At 42.7% G+C, this 24214-nt stretch overlaps 1 pseudogene; it reads left to right on the plus strand.

The window, feature by feature from the left end:
* Window positions 1-7084: 7084 nt before the first annotated feature.
* LOC115169181 (uncharacterized) overlaps window positions 7085-24214 on the plus strand; it is a 36722-nt pseudogene continuing 19592 nt past the window's right edge.

Consider the following 24214-nt stretch of genomic DNA (forward strand, 5'->3'; position numbering starts at 1 on the left):
GAAGATAGCCCTATTTGGTAAAAGACCAAGTTCATATTATGGCAAGAACAGCTCAAATAAGCAAAGAGAAATGACAGTCCATCATTACTTTAAGACATGAAGGTCAGTCAACCAGGAACATTTCAAGAACATTGAAAGTTTCTTTGAGAGAAGTCACAAAAACCATCAAGTGCTATGATGAAACTGGATCTCATGAGGACCGCCACAGGAAAGGAAGGTCCCAGAGTTACCTTTGCTGCAGAGGATAATTTCGTTACAGTTAAATGCACCTCAGATTGCAGCCCAAATAAATGCTAGTAACAGACACATCTCAACATCAACTGTTCGGAGGAGACTGCGTGAATCAGGCCTTCATGGTTGAATTGCTTCAAAGAAACCACTACTAAAGGACACCAATAATAAGAAGAGACTTGCTTGGGCCAAGAAACATGAGCAATGAACATTAGAGCAGTGGAAATCTGTCCTTTCTACCTGGCAAATTTGAGATTTTTGGTTCCAACCGCCGTGTCTTTGTGAGACGCAGAATAGGTGAACGGATGATATCAGCATGTGTGGTTCCCACCATAAAGCAAGGAAGAGGAGGTGTGATGGTGGGGGGGTGCTTTGCTGGTGACACTGTCTGTGATTTATTTAGAATTCAAGGTACACTTAACCATCATGGCTACCACAGCATTCTGCAAAGATACGCCATCCCATCTGATTTGGGCTTAGTGGGACTATCATTTGTTTATTAACTGAACAATGACTCAAAACACATCTCCAGGCTGTGTAAGGGCTATTTGATCAAGGAGAGTGCTGCATCAGATGACCTGGCCTCTACAAACACCCGGCCTCAACCCAATTGAGATGGTTTGGGATGAGTTGGACCACAGAGTGAAGGAAAAGCAGCCAACAAGTGCTTAGCACATGTGGGAACTACTTCAAGACTTTTGGAAAAGCATTCCTCGTGAAGCTGGTTGTGAGAATACCAAGAGTGTGCAAAAGCTGTCATCAAGGCAAAGGGTAGCTACTTTGAAAAATATAAAAACTCTTTTGATTTGTTTAACATTTTTTTGGTTACTAGTTGATTTTATGTGTTATTTCATAGTTTTGATGTCTTCACTGCTATTCTACAATATAGAAAATAGTAAAAATAAAGAAAAACCCTTGAATGAGTAGGTGTGTCTGTCACAAATCCCACCGAAGGTGGCTCCCCTGCCTGTTCGTGCGGCGCTCGGCGGTCGTCGTCGCCGGCCTACTAGCCACCGCTGATCCCTTTTTCCTTTTCTGTTTGTTTGGTCTTATTGGTTGCACCTGTTCCCTGCTTTGTTTCTTGATTTCTGCTCTCTGCGCATACCTCCAACCACCACTCCTAGAATCCCTGACAGTGTCCAAACTTTTGACTCATACTGTATATATTTTACATATGATAAGGCCACATAGCAGGCCAGAGATAATTACAGACACCTGTGATAATCTGAAGTACCCGAAAAGGCCACAAGATGTCATATGATAAAATTCCACACATTTCTTGAAAGTTTACTGGTAAACTTAGACATTTTCCAGGAACATACCCTTCTTTTGCAACCCTATTCTGGCCAGTATGTTCCAACATAATCCCCTGCCATGATGATGGAGAACAGATTTAGAAGGATAGACATAATTTAGATAGCTAGATATTTCACTGATCATTGACATTCAGTGTACTTACTCATAATCCTCCTCTTGTCTATATTCTCAGTTTTCCTTTCCTAGATATATGGCATTGCTACTTCTACTACCCTTAAATGCAAACTGCTGTTTTGTATTCTGAGAATGCTTGTAAACCTACAAGGGGACCTGTCTCTAGCCAGCCTGGCCACCTGATTCGCAAGACTTCCTGACTGTGTGACTAATCAGCCCTCCTACTCCTCCATGGTCGGCCATGAAGGTGAGTAAGAGAGCCACCACATTTAATGATGGTGCCAACAGATAGGGAAGCCGTGCTTCTAGCTCCTAAGCAACTTTGTAGTATTTTGTTTTTTATGTGTTATTTCTTACATTTTTTGCCAAGAATTGTTTTAGTGTTATTACATACAACCAGAAAAAACTTTTGGAAATCAGAGTGGCGGTAACTCAACAGCATTACCAGCATTACAACCAGGAATACGACTTTTCTGAAATTGGATCCTGTGTTCGTACCCCCCAGGGCAATAGTCCTTTTGCACAATGTAGTGACGCCCATTTCTGCTCCACTTCCTACCCGATACATAGCTTCCTCTTCCGATCGCGTCCTGTCAGCCTGATTGTAGCCATACTAGCCTCGAAGTCGCTCGTTTTATCATTAATATACTGATTATCAGGTAATCAGTATATTAATATAATCATATTTCTATCGCATTCTTTTTATCATTGTTCTTGAAAATTGTGTTTATCCGTTCAGTTAGGGATTTTTGTAATTCGATTATTGTGTTCTGTGTCTTTTTTTGTCTCTTAGCAAGCTAGCTATTAACACGCTAACTAGTAAGGTGGCTAGCAATTAGCCAACTCCCCCCTCCCTTACCAACCATGGCACTGTTTTACTCAAGGCACTTGCAAGAGCTGCCAAAGATAACAGTGATGGATGTACATCATCTGGCCAAGACAAGTAGCAAAGCACCAACCTCCAAGTTGGAAAAAGGATTCAAACTTTGTCTCCAGTTACCTTTTCAACTATGAAGGTAAGTGTAGCCAAGTTGCCTATGAGACCAGACAAGGACATTTACTCAAAGCTGTAAAGTAGTTTAAGACATGCCTTTTACAATAGCTAGCTAGCACTATGATTGCTCATTATTTTTATTCAAAACAGTTTTGAACAGGGACAAAGTGATAGCGCACTTCCGGCGCCGAAAGAGATGGCCGCCTCGCTTTACGTTCCTAGGAAACTATGCAGTATTTTTTTTTTATGTGTTATTTCTTACACTGTTACCCCAGGAAATCTTAGGTTTTATTATATACAGTCGGGAGGAACTATTGGATATAAGAGCAACATCAACTCACCAACATTACGACTAGGAATACATTTTTCCCGAAGCGGATCCTATGTTTGGTCCACCACCCAGGACAATGGATCGGATCCCAGCCGGTGACGCAAAACAAATGCGCCGCAGAAGGGGCAGATGGAGCGGTCTTCTGGTCAGGCTCCGTTGACGGGCACATCACGCACCGCTCCTGAGCATACTACTCGCCAATGTCCAGTCTCTTGACAACAAGGTAGACAAAATTCGAGCAAGGGTTGCCTTCCAGAGAGACATCAGAGACTGTAACGTTCTTTGTTTCACGGAAACATGGCTCATTCGAGACACGCTATCGGAGTCGGTACAGCCACCTGGTTTCTTCACGCATCGCGCCGACAGAAACAAGCATCTCTCTGGTAAGAAGAAGGGCAGGGGTGTATGTCTTATGATTAACGAGACGTGGTGTGATCATAACAACATACAGGAACTCAAGTCTTTTTGTTCACCTGACTTAGAATACCTCACAATCAAATGCCGACCGCATTATCTACCAAGAGAATTCTCTTCGATCATAATCACAGTCGTGTATATTCCCCCCCAAGCAGACACATCGACGGCCCTGAAAGAACTTCATTCGACTCTATGTAAACTGGAAACCACATATCCCGAGGCTGCATTTATTGTAGCTGGGGATGTTAACAAGGCTAATCTGAAAACAAGGCTCCCTAAATTCTATCAGCATATCGATTGAGCGACCCAGGCTGGCAAAACCCTGGATCATTGTTATTCTAACTTCCGCGACGCATATAAGGCCCTCCCCCGCCCTCCTTTTGGAAAAGCTGAACACAACTCCATTTTGTTGCTCCCAGCCTATAGACAGAAACTAAAACAGGAAGCACCTGCGCTCAGGTCTTTTCAACGCTGGTCCGACCAATCGGATTCCACGCTTCAAGACTGCTTCGATCATGTGGACTGGGATATGTTCCGCATAGCGTCGAACAACAACATTGATGAATACGCTGATTCGGTGAGCGAGTTTAATAGCAAGCACATTGGTGATGTTGTACCCACAGCGTCTATTAAAACTTTCCCCAACCAGAAACCGTGGATTGATGGCAGCATTCGTGCAAAACTGAAAGCGCGAACCACTGCTTTTAATCAGGGCAAGGTGACCGTAAACATGACCGAATACAAACAGTGTAGCTATTCCCTCCGCAAGGCAATCAAACAAGCTAAGCGTCAGTATAAAGACGAAGTAGAGTCGCAATTCAACGGCTCAGACACGAGAGGTATGTGGCAGGGTCTACAGTCAATCACAAACTACAAAAGAAAAACCAGCCCCGTCGCGGACCATGATGTCTTGCTCCGAGAAAGACTGAACAACTTCTTTGCTCGCTTTGAGGACAATACAGTGCCACTGACATGGCCCGCTACCAAAACCTGCGGGCTCTCCTTCACTGCAGCCAACGTGAGTAAAACATTTAAACGTGTTAACCCTCGCAAGGCTGCACGCCCAGACGGCATCCCCAGCCACGTCCTCAGAGCATGCGCAGACCAGCTGGCTGGTGTGTTTACGGACATATTCAATCAATCCTTATCCCAGTCTGCTGTTCCCACATGCTTCAAGAGGGCCACCATTGTTCCTGTTCCCAAGAAAGCTAAGGTAACTGAGCTAAATGACTACCGCCCTGTAGCACTCACTTCCGTCATCATGAAATGCTTTAAGAGACTAGTCAAGGACCATATCACCTCCACCGTACCTGACACCCTAGACCCACTCCAATTTGCTTACGGCCCCAATAGATCCACAGACGACGCAATCGCAATCACACTGCACACTGCCCTAACCCATCTGGACAAGAGGAATACCTATGTAAGAATGCTGTTCATCTACTACAGCTCAGCATTTAACACCATAGTACCCTCCAAACTAATCATTAAGCTCGAGACCCTGGGTCTCGACCCCGCCCTCTGCAACTGGGTCCTGGACTTCCTGACAGGCCGCCCCCAGGTGGTGAGGGTAGGTAACAACATCTCCACCCCGCTGATCCTCAACACTGGGGCCCCATAAGGGTGCGTTCTCAGCCCTCTCCTGTGCTCCCTGTTCACCCACGACTGCATGGCCATGCACGCCTCCAACTCAATCATCAAGTTTGCAGACAACACTACAGTGGTAGGTTTGATTACCAACAACAACGAGACGGCCTACAGGGAGGAGGTGAGGGCCCTCGGCGTGTGGTGTCAGGAAAATAACCTCACACTCAATGTCAACAAAACAAAGGAGATGATCGGGGACTTCAGGAAACAGCAGAGGGAGCACCCCCTATCCACATCGATGGGACAGTAGTGGAGAGGGTGGAAAGTTTTATGTTCCTCGGCGTACACATCACGGACAAACTGAAATGGTCCACCCACACAGACAGCGTGGTGAAGAAGGCGCAGCAGTGCCTCTTCAACCTCAGGAGGCTGAAGAGAGTCAGCTTGTCATCAAAAACACTCACAAACCTTTAAAGATGCACAATCGAGAGCATCCTGTCGGGCTGTATCACCGCCTGGTACGGCAACTGCTCCGCCCATAACCGTAAGGCTCTCCAGAGGGTAGTGAGGTCTGCACAACGCATCACCGGGGGCAAACTACCTGCCCTCCTGGACACCTACACCACCCGATGTCACAGGAAGGCCAAAAAGATCATCAAGGACAACAACCACCAAGGCGAGGTCAGTACAGGTGCATCATAGCGGGGACCGAGAGACTGAAAAACAGCTTCTATCTCAAGGCCATCAGACTGTTACACAGCCATCACTAACATTGAGCGGCTGCTGCCAACTCTAGCCACTTTAATAATTGAAAAATGTATGTAATAAATGTATCACTAGCCACTTTAAACAATGCCAATTTATATAATGTTTACATACCCTACATTACTCATCTCATATGTATATACTGTACTCTAAACCATCTACTGCATCTTGCCATCTTGATGTAATAAATGTATCACTAGCCACTTTAAACAATGCCACTTTATATGATGTTTACATACCCTACATTACTCATCTCATATGTATATACTGTACTCTATACCATCTACTGCATCTTGCCTATGCCGTTCGGCCATCACTCATTCATATATTTTTATGTACATATTCTTATTCATTCCTTTACACTTGTGTGTATAAGGTAGTTGTTGTGGAATTGTTAGGTTAGATATTACTGCATGGTCGGAACTAGAAGCACAAGCATTTCGCTACACTCGCATTAACATCTGCTAACCATGTGTATGCGACAAATACAATTTGATTTGATTTGATTTGATTTGAGAGGTCAGCATAAGGGCTTGCTGCTACAGGTCCGTGAGGAAAAATGAGAAACCACACAGTTTGAGTGTAGGGTGAAAAGTCAGCTATTTGTGACAGACTAAATGCTGGTTACACAGTCAGAGATGAAGCCTAGTCTTAGACTAAGAAGTTCCTGTCAATGGAGATCTGCATTAAGAGGCATTGCTTAGTCTCGGATTAGGCTTATCCCATGTCTATGAAACCGTTCTTAGTGTAGTAATTGTTCAGTCGTCTTCCTTGCTGTTTCTGTAAGCTCTGTTATGTTGGACACATTAGATTACATTTAAACAAGGGCATATACCCTTAATAGAAAAGTTTAAACACGTATTGCTGTAATGAATTTAACAGCTGTTGCGCAATTCACTTCTGTTTGCTGGTCGTGACACAGCTTGAGGGATTTTATAGTCTAATATTTTATTTTTATATCCCCACGTAGGTTGTACTGAAGCCCTCTGAGCCAGTAACAATGACACAACATCACTGTTCATGTGTTGCTGGCACTGCATTATGCAACCACACAGTTGCATTACTATTCCAGTCTGCACACTATTCCCAGATGGGAACACCAGTCGTCCCACCTGTGCACAGCTGCACAGAGGCCGAGCAGCAGTGGTATAAGCCAATGACTATGGTGTGTTTTAATAGCTATACCACATATCAACATCATATGGCTATAATCACATCATAATGCTAATAAATTATTAAATTAAAACTTAATTCGTCTCATGATTAGATTTAGAATAGTCCCTTGTACTGTCTTTTTACAGGGTCTGAAACCAGGGCCCATCGGCAAAATGACCATCACCAAGCCCACCAAAAAGCGCATGGCAGAAGGAGGGATTAGGTGAGTATTCCCTAATAGCCAGCATAGTAGGTGGTAGCTGGTCATATCCTATTACACGTTGACTATATAAAATGATTTAATTTCAGGTGGTTTCAAGTACATTGTTTAGATTGGCTAACCACAGCGGCTGCTTTGCAGAAGTACTCTCTACAGCGCCCTTCTTGGAACGCTCCCTGACCTCTCAGTACTCCAGATAGAAGAGACATACAATAACTTTTCACCTCTATCCAAGCCATTGATCTGCAGCATGGTGATGTCTCCTGAAAAGCTTTAAGTCAACTTCCACCTTGGAAAGGTACAGGTGGGGAGCCTCCTCTCTTATCAGCAGCCTCCAATCACAATGCGACACATAGTTCACCATAAGGAGACACCACCACTCCCTTCACTGCCCCTGGATGGATTGGAGAGCAACTTTCAAGCCTGCACATTTGTGCTCAGTGAAGAACACCAGCTTCACATAGAGTCTCTTCAGGTGAGATTCGCAACAGCCAATAAAATAGTAGAAGCTACTAGAGAACAGAGTGCTGTGTCCGACTGACAGGTGCGCCGGAAACCAAGACTGACCTCGTCACGGTTCCTGGAGGCTTGCCATGTGAGAGGGCTGACATCCACAGGCAATCTATCTGAACGGATCCTCAAAGGCACAACACCAACAGCTGACATGAAGAGGGGACTGGAGTTGGAGATGGAAGCAGCCAGTGACTCCTGCAAGATGCAGAATGTCAACTTCTCACCCTGTGGCCTCATCATACATCCTGACATCCCTTGGCTTGCCTCTTCTCCTGACAGTCTGGTCTCTCTCGAGCATCCACCTTTTGACCTAATTGAGATTAAGAACCGTAAGGTAAAAAGGTTTTGTGGATTGCAAGTACGTTCACATGCATAACGGTGAACCTTCCCTGAAGAGGCAGCATGCCTACTACTGGCTAGTTCAAGGTCAGCTCTACATCACTGTGGTGTGACTTTGTTGTCTGTGCGCATGAGGACATTCTGGTCTGGAGAATACAAAGAGACCCAGTGGTGTTCTCACTAATTAGAGAGAAGGGTGACTGGTACTACTTATATGTGTACGTGCAAAAGTTCTTAGGCAGGAAAGACTAAATAATTAAGGACAGGCTCCTTTATCTTTCAATTAATGAAACCAACAAATCTGCAATTAATTAATAAATAAATATTTTTAAATAATTCGGTAAAAAAAATGATCTTCTATTGTCACTGTAAATAAAAACACTTTACATCATTTTGTATTTGGAGTATAAACAGTGGTGTTTATTATCAATAAATGGACTACAGAGTGTTAGACAATGTGGATGGTCACAGCAAAAAAAGGAAAGATTAATTGCAGTAGTAGCTCATTGCTCCTTGGCCCATGCCTTCACAAGAGGCTCCCTCTGGTAGTTTGTGAGAAGGCAAGCCACAGCCCAGATGCAGTTGATGCTTCCCATTTGTGACATGGGGATCTCTGACTGAAACAGCTTGTTCAGTTTAATTCTGACAATTCATCTCTCAATGTGGACTCTAAGTTGTGTCATGACGTTGGCCTCTTTGAGTACAGGGAGGACAGTTGACCCCCTCCCCCTTGCACCATCCCCCAACCTACCTCCCCCCACCCAGTCCCTGTGTGAAGGGGTGGTAAAATTCCAGAGGAGAATCTCTTGCCACATGGCCCATAGAGAGACACAGGAAATTCTTCCAACTCACAGAATTGGGGAGCCAAGCGACATTGGTGTTCTGGAGAAGGTATGGAAGATTGGTGAAGAATCCAGCTACGAACTGGTCCGCTTGGTACAATTTTGTGATACTCAGAAGAGACAATATAGCCATATTACCATAAAACTGTTTATATAATAGCCTCAGTTATGGGACTTGCATGCAAATGGTGGTATAAAATGTATTAATAAGGATAAAGCTATTTGTAATACATTGAGATGCTATGTACTGATGTTAATGTGATAGAATTGTATTTCTGTACCAAGCTTAACTCATCGGCACGAGACCTCACTCCAGAGGGTAGTGAGGTCTGCCCAACGCATCACCGGGCAAACTACCTGCCCTCCAAGACACCTACAATACCCGATGTCACTGGAAGGCCAAAAAGATCACCAAGGACAACAACTACCCGAGACACTGCCTGTTCACTCCGCTATCATCCAGAAGGCGAGGTCAGTACATTTGCATCAAAGCTGGGACCGAGAGACTGAAAAACAGCTTCTATCTCAAGGCCATCAGACTGTTAAATAGCCATCACTAGCACCTTCGAGGTTGCTGCCCTATATACATAAACTTGTAATTACTGGCCACTTTAATAATGGAACACTAGTCACTTTAATAATGTGTACATATTTTGCACAACTCATCTTATACTGTATGTATATATTGTATTGTATTCTATTCTACTGTATTTTAGTCTATGCCGCTCCAACATTGCTCGTCCAAATATCTATATATTCTTAATTCCATTCCTTGACTTTATATTTGTGCGTATTGTTGTGAAATTGTTAGATATTACTTGTTAGATATTACTGCATTGTTGGAGATAGAAACACAAGCATTTCGCTACACCTGCAATAACATCTGCTAAACATGTGTATGTGACCAATAAAATTAGATTTGATTTGATTTGAACATGAGAGCTACATAACGAACACAGCAGGGCTCTGATAAGCCACTCTAGATCAGGCCAAAACAAGGCTAGAGTAGTAGAAGCTGGTTCTGTGGAATTTCGCATTTACATTTTAGTCATTTAACATACGCTCTTATTTTAGAGCGATTTACAGTTAGTGCATTCCTCTTAATAAGATACCTAGGTGGGAAAACCACATATCACAGTCATAGTGAGTCCATTTTTCCTCAATAAAGAAGATATCAAAACAAATAAAAAGAGTCAAGTGTGAGTGTTAGTTCAGAAAAGGCTTTTTTGGAATGTGTCTTCAGCCCACACCCTCATCTCCCTCACCAATGCTTGTGTCAAGGGGATAATCCCTTAAATTGTGGAATATTCTGTGATCATCAAAAAGTGATTGCAGGCCTATAACTGAGGTATCAGGTGGTCCTCAAGTGAGGATTATTATGATCACTTTTAAACTGCAAGATTTAGAGACTGTTGTGTTTGAAACACCTGCCAAATGCCTGCCTGCCTCCCTATCAGTACCCATATTTAGGAGAGGGAGAACGGGAGGGAGGGAATGCTGCAGATCTCAGAAGCATGAACAAGCTGAGACACAAACTGTGATCTCACGCATAGCCGACGCAGCCTTTCTTTTCATGTAGTATGTACAGGCAAGGCACAGCTCACTCTGTGCCTTGCCTCGCTCTGCATCCATGCTGAAATACCGTACACATACAGACAATAAACAGGCAACTTGTTTTCAGAAAAGGAATGCCAGGAAGTACTGTAAACAATTATTATGATCCCAGGGCGGCAGTTAGCCTAGTGGTTAGAGCATTGGGCCAGTAACTGAAAGGTTGCTAGATTGAATCCCTGAGCTGTCAAGGTGAAACTCTGTCATTCTACCCCTGAACATGGCAGGTAACCCACTGTTTCTAGGCCGTCATTGTAAATAATAAGTTGTTCTTAACTGACTTGCCTAGTTAAATAAATGTAAAAACATTGACTGACCATAAACCACAAATAGCTTCAATAACCTGGGATGATAACAATAAAGCTTATATTTCCTGAATGCTTTGTAGCACTAAGATGATCTTAGTGTTACAAAGCTATCTGGAAACTCATTTATTTTACCAGGTAAGTTGACTGAGAACACATTCTCATTTACAGCAACAACCTGGGGAACAGTTACAGGGATGAATGAGCCAATTATAAGCTGGTGACCATGAAGGACAGCTTGGGAATTTAGCCAGGACACAGGGGTTAACACCCCTACAAGAAGTGCCATGGGCTCTTTAGTGAGCACAGAGAGTCAGGATAGCTGTTTAACATTCCATCCAAAAGACAGCACCCTACACAGGGCAGTGTCCCCAATCACTGCCCTGGGGTATTGGGATATTTTCTTTGACCTGAGGAAAGAGCACCTCCTACTGGCCCTCCCACACCACTTCCAGCAGCATCTGGTCTCCATTCTAGGGACCAACCAGGAACAACCCTGCTTAGCTTTAGAAGCAGACCAGCAGTGGGATGCAGGGTGGTAGGCTTCTGGCAGCATATATGCCATTACCTATTCTTTCATTAAAACCAAAGCAGCTGACCCCATGCTCTTCATGCTTCCCTGTGATCTCAGTCTGTTATGTCCAGTCCAGTTGTGGTAAAAGACAAACTGAAATCTGGTCACCTGTTCATGGCCCTGGCCTGCTGTTTCTAAACAAGGAAGTTAATGTCCAGCCACTCAGCTAGGGACCATGCAACTCTTCCTTTCTAGGAAGCTGGCCTGGGCTGGCAGTGGGACAGAGAGAGGAAGTTTTCTTTTCTACATCCACTATTTGTCAGGTCTGGACTGGATGGGGGGGATACATGGGGGTCGGAGGGGGCCTGGATGAATTGGGGTTTCTATTTTAGGCTCTGTGACGGAGGGAAGGAGGGTCCATCTCTAGGAGGGTTTTGGTCCGTCTCTTACCTTTGACCAAACCCATGACATCAGAGAAGAAGGAAGGGCACCAGAGCAGGCCAAGAGAATAGAGAGGAAGTCTTGTCCTTGGGATGTGACAACGTCATCCCTGACTCTGTCCCCTCTCAACCTTCTCAATAAGGGTTGGATCCTTTTTTTTCACATTTCGCCTAAACTGACATACCCAAACCTAACTGCCTGTAGCTCAGGACCTGAAGCAAGGATAGGCATATTCTTGATACCATTTGAAAGGAAGTTTGTGGAAATGTGAAATTAATGTAGGAGAATATAACACATTAGATCTGGTAAAAGATAATAAAAAAATTCTCCATTATTTTTTAAATGCAAGAGAAAGGCCATTATCTGACTTAGGACTCTAGGCGCAATTTAGCTTTTGGCCACTAGATGGCAGCGGTATATGTGCAAAGTTTTAGACTGATCCAATGAACCATTGCATTTCTGTTCAAAATGTTGTATCAAGTCTGCCCAAATGTGCCTAATTGGTAACTATATACATTTTCAAGTACATAACTGTGCACTCTCCTCAAATAATAGCATGGTATGTTTTCACTGTAATAGCTACTGTAAATTGGACAGTGCAGTTAGATTAACAAGAATTTAAGCTTTCTGCCCATATAAGATATGTCTATGTCCTGGGAAAATGTTTTGTTACTTACAAAGTCATGCTAATCACAGTAGCGCACATTAGCTCAACTGTCCCGAGCGTGGGACACTGATCTTCAGAGATCTTTAAGAGGTTTTAACACCCTCCTTAGCTCTGTGTTTCTTGAAATTTGACACGTTTTTAATCAAGACTGTCAAACCCCATACTCGCAGGGAAAGCTTTTTGCCATAGTTTTGGTTGGTTGATTGACAGAAGCTGTTAGGGGGGGACTTCTCTACAAACTCACTTCCATTGTAGATTGGTGACGTGTCTTTGTCCTTGTTTATTCAAGGTAATTGGCACCTACATATTCTCCAACATACCTCACACACGGTTTACTTTGAAGTACAACAACAACATCAATAGCAGTGTTCCTCAGAATAGCAGCGTACAGCATACTGTATGATGCTTTAGATGATTTGGGAACCCAATCAAGATGCGTGAAGTGGTTCCATTGTACACAATGGAGGGTCAAAGTCAAAGAGGCAGGCACGATGAATGAACTTCCCGTGCACTGACCTCATGTCATTCCAGGACCGTCACGTTACAGCAGTGGGATCAAAACAAACCCATTGTAAACTGATCTCCATTTGGTGCCGAGTAGAAACCCTTTGACAACAACAGCCAACAAAACAACAAACCACGAGGCAAAAGGGCAGAAAAACACCAGAGGAAAGTCCATTAAAGGCCATTGACAAAATGCTTTGTGACCTAAAAGAGAGACATATGAGGTTGCCATTGTGCTTCTTTTCTGTTGGGAACACCTCTCCAAATCCAAGGCCATGCGTTTTTTTAAACATGATTTAAAATGTTAACAGGAAACCAGTCGATGTAGGTTGTTAGATTGTATAATGTAATATTGCAGAGTATTTGTAATCTCTGTACATATTGAGACAAAATGAGAGAGCGATTGAGCTATGGGAGTTCCTCAAACTCCCATGCGCTCATGGCATTCCTAGCCAAGGTTTTACTCTGCAGTGGCAAACACCAGTCAGAGAAGGAAAATATTTACACAGTCTATCATGTTTCAAGAAAGACAAGAAATATTCCTTTTGGAATAGCTGGAATTCCTCACAGACATACCAACTGTTTTTTTCAAGCAACACAGATGCAAAGTGTTGAGCTCCACTTGACACAAAGTACCACAGGCTCGGGAATGTTCCCTACCATATACACTGAGTGTAAAATACATTAGGAACACCTGCTCTTTCCATGACATAGTGTGACCAGGTGAATCCAGGTGAAAGCTATGATCCCTTATTCATGTTACTTGTTAAATCCACTCCAATCAGTGTAGATGAAGCAGAGGAGACAGGTTAAAGAATGATTTTTAAGCCTTGAGACTATTTAGACATGGATTGTGTATGTGTGCCATTCAGAGGGTCAATGGGCAATACAAAATATTAAGTGCCTATGAACGGGATATGGTAGTAGGTGCCAGGCGCACCGGTTTGAGTGTGTCAAGAACTGCAACGCTGCTGGGTTCATCACGCTCAACAGTTTCCCGTGTGTATCAAGTATGGTCCACCACCCAAAGGACATCCAGCCAACTTGACACAACTGTGGGAAGCACTGGAGTCAACATTGGCCAGCATCCCTGTGGAATGCTTTCAACACCTTGTAGAGTCCATGCACCGACCAATTAAGGCTGTTCTGGGGCAAAAGGGGGTAGAACTCAATATTATGAAGGTGTTACTAATGTTTTGTACACTCAGTGTAGGTATGGGCTATTCTATAATATGTGGTATGTCTATGGATTGTGAACATCATGTTGTTTTTAACTCAACATGTTTACAATTACTGCAAATATGTTAGTCTATTTTAAAACCATTTTACATTAATCAAAAGTAGCACAAACTTTGAAAAACAAACACATAGCATGTCATCCCATTATAAAGGAAACTGCATGCTTTACTGGCAAAACACACAGTGAATCACAATGGGAGAGGACAACAGGAGCTCAATATTTATTCAGAAAACCCCAAATAGAGATTAATTCATATTCGCAGTCAGTATGAACCATGCTATAGCTGCTCTGTTTCATGAGAAGATAGCCAATACCTTCTTTTGACAAACTGACCTTTATAAAAATAGAACACTATGATCGTCCCACAACAATGGGAGAGGGAAGTGTTTGAAAAGGAAAATGGATGCTTTCAGAGGTTTAACTAAAGGATCAAAGCCCCAGTATCAGATTTATCATCTCATCAGCAACAGGTGATATTGTCCTGTGTATTGTTAACTTCTGTAGTTGTATTGTACATGCTGTAGAACTCCATTTTCCATTCATGGCAACAGGTGAATCACGGCAACTGTGGAGGGTGTGTCGATGACATACAGTTGAAGTCAGAAGTTTACATACACCTTAGCCAAATACATTTAAACTCAGTTTTTCACAATTCCTGATATTTAATCCTAGTAAAAATTCCCTGTCTTAGGTCAGTTAGGATCTCCACTTTATTTTCAGAAAGTGAAATGAGAATAATAGTAGAGAGAATTATTTATTTCAGCTTTGATTTCTTTCATCACATTCCCAGTGGGTCAGAAGTTTACATACACTCAATTAGTATTTGGTAGCATTGCCTTTAAATTGTTTATCTTGGGTCAAACGTTTTGGGTAGCCTTCCACAAGCTTCCCACAACAAGTTGGGTGAATTTTGGCCCATTCCTCCTGACAGAGCTGGTGTAACTGAGTCAGGTTTGTAGGCCTCATTGCTCGCTTTTTCAGTTCTGCCCCCAAATTTTCTATAGGATTGAGGTCAGCGCATTGTGATGGCCACTCCAATACCTTGACTATGTTGTCCTTAGGCCATTTTGCCACAACTTTGGAAGTATGATTGGGGTCATTGTCCATCTGGAAGACCCATTTGGGACCAAGCTTCCACTTCCTAACTGGTGTCTTGAGATGTTGCTTCAATAGATCCACATAATTTTACTTCCTCATGATGCCATCTATTTTGTGAAGTGCACCAGTCCCTCCTGCAGCAAAGCACCCCCACAACATGATGCTGCACCCACGTGCTTCACGGTTGGGATGGTGTTCTTTGTCTTGCAAGCATCCCGCTTTTTCCTCCAAACATAACAATGTTCATTATGGCCAAACAGTTCTATTTTTGTTTCATCAGACCAGAGGACATTTCTCCAAAAAGTATGATCTTTGTCCACGGCTGCGTGGTCCCATGGTGTTTATACTTGCATACTATTGTTTGTACAGATGAACGTGGCACCTTCAGGCGTTTGGAAATTGCTCCCAAGGATGAACCAGACCTGTGGAGGTCTACAATTTTCTTTCTGAGGTCTTGGCTGATTTTTTTTGATTTCCCCATGATGTCAAGCAAAGAGGCACTGAGTTTGAAGGTAGACCTTGAAATACATCCACAGGTACACCTCCAATTGACTCAAATGATGTCAATTAGCCTATCAGAAGCTTCTAAAGCCATTGCATAATTTTCTGGAATATTCCAAGCTTTTTAAAGGCACAGTTAACTTAGTGTATGTAAACTTCTGACCCACTGGGATTGATACAGTGATACAGTGAATTATAAGTGAAATAATCTGTCTGTAAACAAATGTTGGAAAAATTACTTGTGTCATGCACAAAGTAGATGTCCTAACCGACCTGCAAAAACTGTAGTTTGTTAACAAGAAATTTGTGGAGTGGTTGAAAAATGAGTTTTAATGACTCCAAGCTAAGTGTATGTAAACTTCCGACTTCAACTGTAACTGATGCAACAGTGCCTACTGTAACAATTGAATGTCTCAACTCATATCTCAACATACACCTGCAGTAGCTGATCCCCAGGCACATGCACAGATAGGGATTAACCAGTGCCCTCACAGCTTGTGGTTTAAAACATTTGTATGAAGTACCTTTACATTCTATTTGGAGTCTCTTTTCATTGTTCATTTACATTTTAAATTGAACGTTACGAAATGCAATTAAAATTAGCTCTTGAATCTCTGCCACGCCCTCCCGCCCCAAAAGCGCACTTGTCTGACTTGTGTGCAGTGGGGAGACTTAAATACTGGTAGGAGGCTACTTTAGAGTTGTTGTTTTTTTAGTAATTGATTTTGTTTTTATTCACCCCCCCTCTTCAGAGGACAAATATCTTTATAAAAAAATTACAGCTTTTTTGCTACATTACATACATTTTACATATATATTTTACATACATGGTACTTTTATATCAAGCATTCACATAACAATAATACATTAGCAAACATAAGCTCTTTAATCACAACCCTCAGCCACTCTCAGCCCATCCCACCTATCACCATAGACCACCCTCATTTGGTTTCCATGTGCCATATATATTCAATTGTGCTGTGATGTTTTAATTAATTTTTTGACCTTTCTTAATCATATATTATCCACAGATTGTGAGCTAAAGATGAAACCTTTACTACGAGTATTATTATATTATTTATTGACTGACTATGGCTTTCCAAATCGCCCAACACTGCTATTTGTAAGGTACATTTTTTGTGCATGTTGTGATTTTTTAACCATTCCTGAACCTGTGACCAGAAACAAGCTACATAGGGGCAATACCAGAATAAATAACCTATTGATTCTGTCTCTTCACAGCAAAACCTACAGAGCTGAGATTGTTGTATGCTCCATGTATATAGCATTCTGTTGGTGGCAAGAATTGTATATAATAATTTCAATTGAAAAACTCTAACAACTTTTGAGTTGTTTCTTTCATGTGTGTCGCTCACTGTTAGGGACAAAGAATGGGGCAATTAGACTGCATATTAGTAAGAAGCAGATCAAGTAAAGCTTAGTTTGTTTCGACAGCTAGCTAGCTAGCTAGATAGCAGATTTACATCATAATTCGCTATGATCAGCTGATAGCCACTCTTTGCCTGGTGTCAATAATCTCTCAGCTCTGTGCCCAGGAGTCACTGGCACTAGCTTGCCTACAATGTGTGATGAGTGAGTGTGCTGTTTTTGCAGAAAATAAATAAGCCTATAAATGTTGAGGTTTTGGTTACTTTTTCCCCCTGTTTTTTTTGTACCAGTAAACATCAATTGATCATGTAATTCCAGATACGTGAGGCTAGCCTCATGATATCTCTCAATATTGCCAACCATTAATTGGATATTTGAGTGATATAAAATAAAAGTGAACTATACTTGACAAGTGTCATGACTGTCCTGTGAGGATTCGAATGGGCCAGATCAGCTTGGCAATGGTTGACAGTAACCAGACCTTCGCTCACCAACAGAAGAGGGGAGGAGGGAACAGGGACGGTTTGACAGCTCACACCCTGTCGAAAATTAAAGAAGAGGAGATCCAGAGATATTTCCCTCTCCAAAATCCACCAAGGAATGTTCTTTGTTAACAGACCACATTGTTAACATATGGTTATAAAGGAAATACTGTAACTTGGAAAGTATATCCCCTTTATCTGTCAAGTTTCCATCCTTAACGTTGTTTATGAGATATTAACAATTATGAAAGTGTTTTTGTTAAGATAGGAATGTGCTTTTAGGAGCCATAAGAAAATATATTTCCTATAAACTGTGCATAGTAAGTAGCCATGCCCCAAGTGAGGTCAGAGAGCATGTCAGACTGACAGAACCACCCCCTTTGGCCAGAGTGCATAAAAGGATTGGCAGAGAGATTAACATTAGACCAGAAATACGTGGAGCCATTAGCTACACGTTTGAAATGTGTGGAATGCTTCACGAGGTGAAGAAAATAAACTCACCTCCCAGACTAGACCAGAACATCACCAGGCTACAGCTTTGCGTAAAGTGGTTCAAACTCTGACTATCAACACGAGGTGGAGAGAGGAGAAAACTCCCCTCTCCTACAATCACTGGCATGGCTGATTAGCTGTCTGAAGTCAAATATCTACAAAAGCGAACTCTTTAAACCATCCTACTAGTCTTTTCAAATCACTGTATTCTCCTACTCTCATCACCAATGGAAACCGTCGACATGGCTGGCTAACCACTTCCAAGGAACATCTTCCAGAGGTAACAACAGTAAGAAGATGGGAAAGGGGGGACCCCTTTTGGACAATCAGAGCCTTACAAGCATGCCGCTGAAAGGCAACCCATCACTCTTCCTAAGGAGGGTTGGATTCGACAGAGATAAATGGCGAATGGCATTCACAATTAAATACATTCATGATTTCTTACTCCAAATGGACGGCGGTTCGTGCGCGAAGTATATAATTGCTGTTAGAATAGTATCTAAAATGTATCAATGACAAGTGTCTATTTTCCTCTCTCTCTCGCTCTCTCTCTCTTTCTCTCTCCCCCCTTGTCATTTTCTGTGAAACAGCCGCCATATGTTGTGTCCTTTTTCTCATGTATTAAGTGTGTATGTTTATTCTGTGTTATTATTCAGTTAGCTAGTAAATAAATAATTAAACCAATTTGTGTAGTACGGAATTATAAGTAAGGCTGGGGTTTTTAGAGATCCAAGAAGGTTACAACTGATCAGAATGATATGGCAAGAGGTTATGATTAATATGTTGACTGTTTTATCGATGTAATAGGTAAAGACCTTTAGAGATTAATTCAGGAGATGGTAACTCTTTAAACAACTGCTCTCGTGGTGCCCCAAGTCCTAATGAGTTAATTGTGACATGATTCATTTAAATCGGGTAACAATTAAACATAGTTAGTTGATTAAATAAATAACAGTCATCAGATTAATGAAAGTAGAGTCAGGACACAAGTAGGAATGGTTTAGATTAACTTCCCATACTTTGTCGGCTCTGCCTCTCAAGCAGCAGAAGTGCGGATTTGCTGTACTGTTAGCTAGCTGATAATGTTCACTTTGCAAGCTACTGGTAGGAACTTTGTAGAGTTGGCTAATAATAGTGGTCAGTACTTTTCTTTTTCAATCAACGTAGACCTACCTAACGAAGTAGACTAACATGATCCTGGAAACCAAGCTGATCAAAAGCCTATAAGAATCTTACGAGAAACACAGGGATGGCGCAGTCAGTAATTGTTACTGATGCCTTACCCTGGTCTCCTGAAACGTATTCTGTCTCGCATGTCATATTACAGGGGATAGAGACAAACAGTACCTGTACCATTACACTGGGTCCACTTAGTGTCAGACTTGGTATCAGGACGTTTCCGTGTTGGTGTAGTGTCTACACTGCCAGTAAAAGGAGTCACATTGTTACTAGGGAATGATATCGCTGGTGGTAACGTCACTCCTGTGTTAGAGGTAGTAGACAACCCAGAAATCAGAATTGCAGATGATAAATTAGTTCAAGCAATTCCACATGTTTTTCCAGCTTGTGTGTTAACGAGGGCATAATCTCACAAGCTAGGAGATGTGGTGGATTTGGCTAGTTCCATTTTTGAGAAGGTTGAGGTAGAAGACAATGCACCGAGTATTCCTTCAGCAATGCCGACAGTTTTTACCCTCGTAAAAACTAAGGCAGGGGAAAGCGAAATCGCGCCCCAATTACATGACATTCTTTTCTCTGTCACCCCTGAGAAGGTGATTGAGTGTCAAAAGAGACGCCAGTCTTCGCAAGTGTTTTGCTTTGGTAATTTCCATTGAGGAAGCTAAAACTAAGGAGACTGCCTACTTTATGGAAGCAGGAGTTTTGATGCGTAAATGGGCAGCTCATGACACCGTTAGTGACTGGAGTGAAGTGTGTCAAGTGGTTGTTCCTACACCGTTCCGACAGCAGGTGTTGTCACTCGCCCATGACCAGGCGTGGTCCGGACACTTGGGGATCATGAAGACTTATAACCGAGTCCTTCAACATTTTTTTTGGCCAGGTTTGAAGTCTGACGTTGTCCAATTTTGTAAAACATGCCACGTATGTCAACTCACTGGGAACGCGAATCAAATAGTTCCTCGTGCGCCGGTCTGCCCGATTCCTGTGGTGGGGGAACCATTTGAAAAAGTGTAGGTCCGTTGTCGAAAACCAGGTCAGGTAACCAGTTCTTACTAACAATAATGTGCAGTGCTACTCGATACCCAGAGGCTATTCCTCTCCATACAATAACGGCTAAGACAGTGGTGAAGGCACTAGTGAAGTTCTTCTCTACATTTGGACTCCCTAAATTAATCCAAACTGATCAGGGATCCAACTTTATGTCAAAGCTGTTCTCTAATGTGTTAAAGACGCTGTGTATTTCCCATCAGGTCTCCAGTCCGTATCAGCCGGAGAGTCAAGGGGCTCTCGAACGCTGGCATCAGACGCTGAAGGCAACGCTACGCAAGTATTGCATGAATACCAGTACCGATTGGGATGAGGGGGTTCCCTTTGTCCTATTTGCTAATGGAGAAACAATACAATAGTCCTTAGGGTTCAGCCCTGCTGACCTTGTGTTTGGACACATCCCGCGGGGTCCGCTGAAAGTTGAAGGAGCATATCTTATCTCCTACACCCAGTAGCGCCCCTAAAAATGTGTTGGATTATGTCAGTAAGATGCGGGAGAGACCGCACGCCGCATGTGAGTTAGCCCAAAAGTCTCTCTCCTCTACTCAAAAACGCATGAAGTTGCTTAATGACAAAAAGGCTGTTGGCCGTTCTTTTGCACCAGGGGATCAATTTTTAGTTTTGTTGCCAATCCCTGGCTCATCCCTGTCAGCACGTTTTTCTGGACCATATCTAGTGGAAAAGAAACTCAGTGACACCAATTATGTGATAAAGACCCCAGATCGGAGGCGTTCTTCCCGAGTGTCATGTTAACATGCTGATAGCATATTGTGTGCATGATTCTCCCAACAGCTCCTCAAGTAAGCCGGTCCAGCCCACCGTCTCCAGTGTGGCTGCGGTGGTGCTGAAGCCTGGCTGGGACTTAGAGGAGGAAAGGTTGGAGTTACACCATACGTTACAGCAGTGTGAACGCTTATGTAATTCAGAGATGCTGAAAAAGTTACCCTCTCAAATGGAACATTTGGATAACGATCAAACTAAGGATCTTATCCTATTGACAAACAGTTTTCTCAATGTGTTTCAGGACGTTCCAAGTCGCACGTCCATCTTGGAACATGATGTGGATGTGGGGAACGCTGTTCCTATAAGTCAGCATCCGTACCGGGTTAATGCAAAGAAAAGGGAGGTAATGAAAAGTGAGGTAGCTTATTCATTACAGAATGACATGGCAAAACCCAGTAACAGCTCCTGGAGTTCCCCGTGTATTCTTGTTCCTAAGCCTGATGGTACGTCTCGCTTATGTATGGACTATCGTCAAGTAAATGCCGTTACGAAGTCTGATTCTTTTCCTCTACCTTGTTTAGATGACTGCATAGATAGAATTGGCTCAGCTACTTACGTTAATAAGTTAGATTTGCTAAAAGGTTATTTGCAGGTGCCTCTGACCTCTTGAGCTTCTGACATCTCGGCTTTCGTTATGCCAGATAACTTCGTACAATACACTGTGATGCCCTTTGGAATGTGTAATGCACCTGCTACTTTTCAGCGCTTAGTTAACATTGTGTTTGCGGATGTACGAAACTGTACTGCTTGTCTTGACGATGTGGTGATTCATTTGTCTACTTGGTCTGATCATCTCTCCACTTAGAAAAATGTGTTTCAGCGGTTGGAGTATACTTCTTTAACCTGTTATGGATAGGGGCAGTATTTTCACGACCGGATAAAAAACGTACCCGATTTAATCTGATTATTACTCCTGCCCAGAAACTAGAATATGCATATAATTATTAGCTTTGGATAGAAAACACTCCAAAGTTTCTAAAACTGTTTGAATGGTGTCTGTGAGTATAACAGAACTCATTTGGCAGGCCAAAACCTGAGAAGATTCCTTACAGGAAGTGCCCTCTCTGACCATTTCTTGGCCTTCGACACTCTCTTTATTGAAAACTGAGGATCTCTGCTGTAATGTGACACTTCCTATGGCTCCCATAGGCTCTCAGAAGGCGGCAGAATGGTGAATGATGACTCTGCAGCCCATTGCTGAAAAACAGTAGCGCATTTGGATAGTGGTCGATCTGAGAACAATGAGACTGGAGGCGCATGCACGAGACGACTCAAGTTTAGCCCTCACCAAACTCAGATTTACTATAAGAAAAATTGGATTACCTTTGCTGTTCTTCGTCAGAATGCACTCCCAGGACTTCTACTTCAACAACAAATGTTGTTTTGGTACGAAATAATCCAAAGTTATATCCAAATAGCTCCGTTTTGTTCGTGCGTTCAAGTCACTATCCGAAGGGTGACGCGCCGGCGCATTTCGTGACAAAAAAATTCAAAATATTCCATTACTGTACTTCGAAGCATGTCAAACGCTGTTTAAAATAGATTTTTATGCTATTTTTATATTTTTAAAATAGCGCTAATATTCCAACCGGGCGACGTTGTATTCGTTCAAACACTGAAAGAAAAACATTTTGTTGTCTCGTGCACGCGCGCTCCAGTGTCATTATTCTCAGAAGGACCACTCACAAAAACTCCTGCTGTTTTTTGCCCAGAGACTGGAGAGCTCTCATTCCACTTTCTGGCGCCTTCTGAGAGCCAATGAAAGCCTTAGAAAATGTCACGTTACAGCAGAGATTATGTATTTTTGATAGAGATGCCCTAGAAGGAGAACAAATTGTCAGACAGGGCACTTCCTGTATAGAATCTTCTCAGATTTTTGCCTGCCATATGAGTTCTGTTATACTCACAGACACCATTCAAACAGTTATAGAAGTTGTAGAGTGTTTTCCATCCAAATCTACAATACAACTGGTTGGATTTTTCTCAGGTTTTTGCCTGCCATATGAGTTCTGTTATACTCACAGACATCATTCAAACAGTTTTAGAAACTTCTTCAGAGTTTTATATCCAAATCTACTAATAATATGCATATCCTACCTTCTGAACCTGAGTAGCAGGCAGTTTACTTTGGGCACGCCTTTCATCCGGATGTCAAAATACTGACCCCTACCCTAGAGAAGTTAACCCTCAATTTGGCCAAGTGTGAGTTTGGGAAGGCTACTGTCACTTACTTAGGGAAACAAGTGGGATGAGGTCAAGTGCGCCCAGTAACTGGCAAAGTGGAAGCAATTGTTGCTTTTCCTGCTCCCACGACTCGCCGCCAGTTGCGCAGATTCCTGGGGATGGTAGGTTACTATCGTACATTCTGTAAGAATTTCTCGATGGTAGTAGCTCCACTTACATCTCTGCTTAGTCCCAAGGTACCATTTAAGTGGTCCAAGGACTGTAACTAATGCTTTTGAGTCTGCTAAAGCGCTACTTTGTAGTGCCCCAGTGCTTGCCGCCCCCAACTTTGACAAACCTTTTAAGTTGGAGGTAGATGCTAGTATAGTGGGGGTGGGTGCGGTTCTCTTGCAGGAAGATGAAGATGGAATGGATTGGCCCGTCAGTTTCTTCTCCCGTAAGTTCAACTCGTGTCAGTCAAGGTACTTCACCATTGAACAAGAGACGCTGGCTTTATTGCTAGCCTTACAGTTCTTTGAGGTATAAGTGGGCTCCAGTGCCTTGCCTGTAATGGTCTTCACGGACCATAATGCTTTGGTGTTCTTAAAGTGAATGTACAATCAGAACCACCGCCTTATGCGGTGGGCTCTGATTGTACAAGGATATAATGTACAGATAGCCTATGTGAAGGGCTCGACAAATGTGGTTGCCGCCGCTCTATCACGGGTTTAGTAACTGGGGATGCGTTGGTTTTTGTTATTGCAAACTGTATGTTTGCATTTTGTGGTGGGCGTGTTACGTTCCCCAGTTTCTGTGTTATCGTTTGTATATTTTCATGTATCTATTTCAGGAAATGGCTTCCTGAAATTCTCCAAGCAGCTGATTGGTCGGCCCCATTGCTGATTGGAGAGCTGACCCCGCCCCCTTGTCAGGACGCAGCTGTCTCCCATTAACAACTCCTTCTGAAGCTTTA

The sequence above is a fragment of the Salmo trutta genome, chromosome 31 (assembly GCF_901001165.1).
Source record: "Salmo trutta chromosome 31, fSalTru1.1, whole genome shotgun sequence".
Lineage (NCBI taxonomy): Eukaryota > Metazoa > Chordata > Actinopteri > Salmoniformes > Salmonidae > Salmo > Salmo trutta.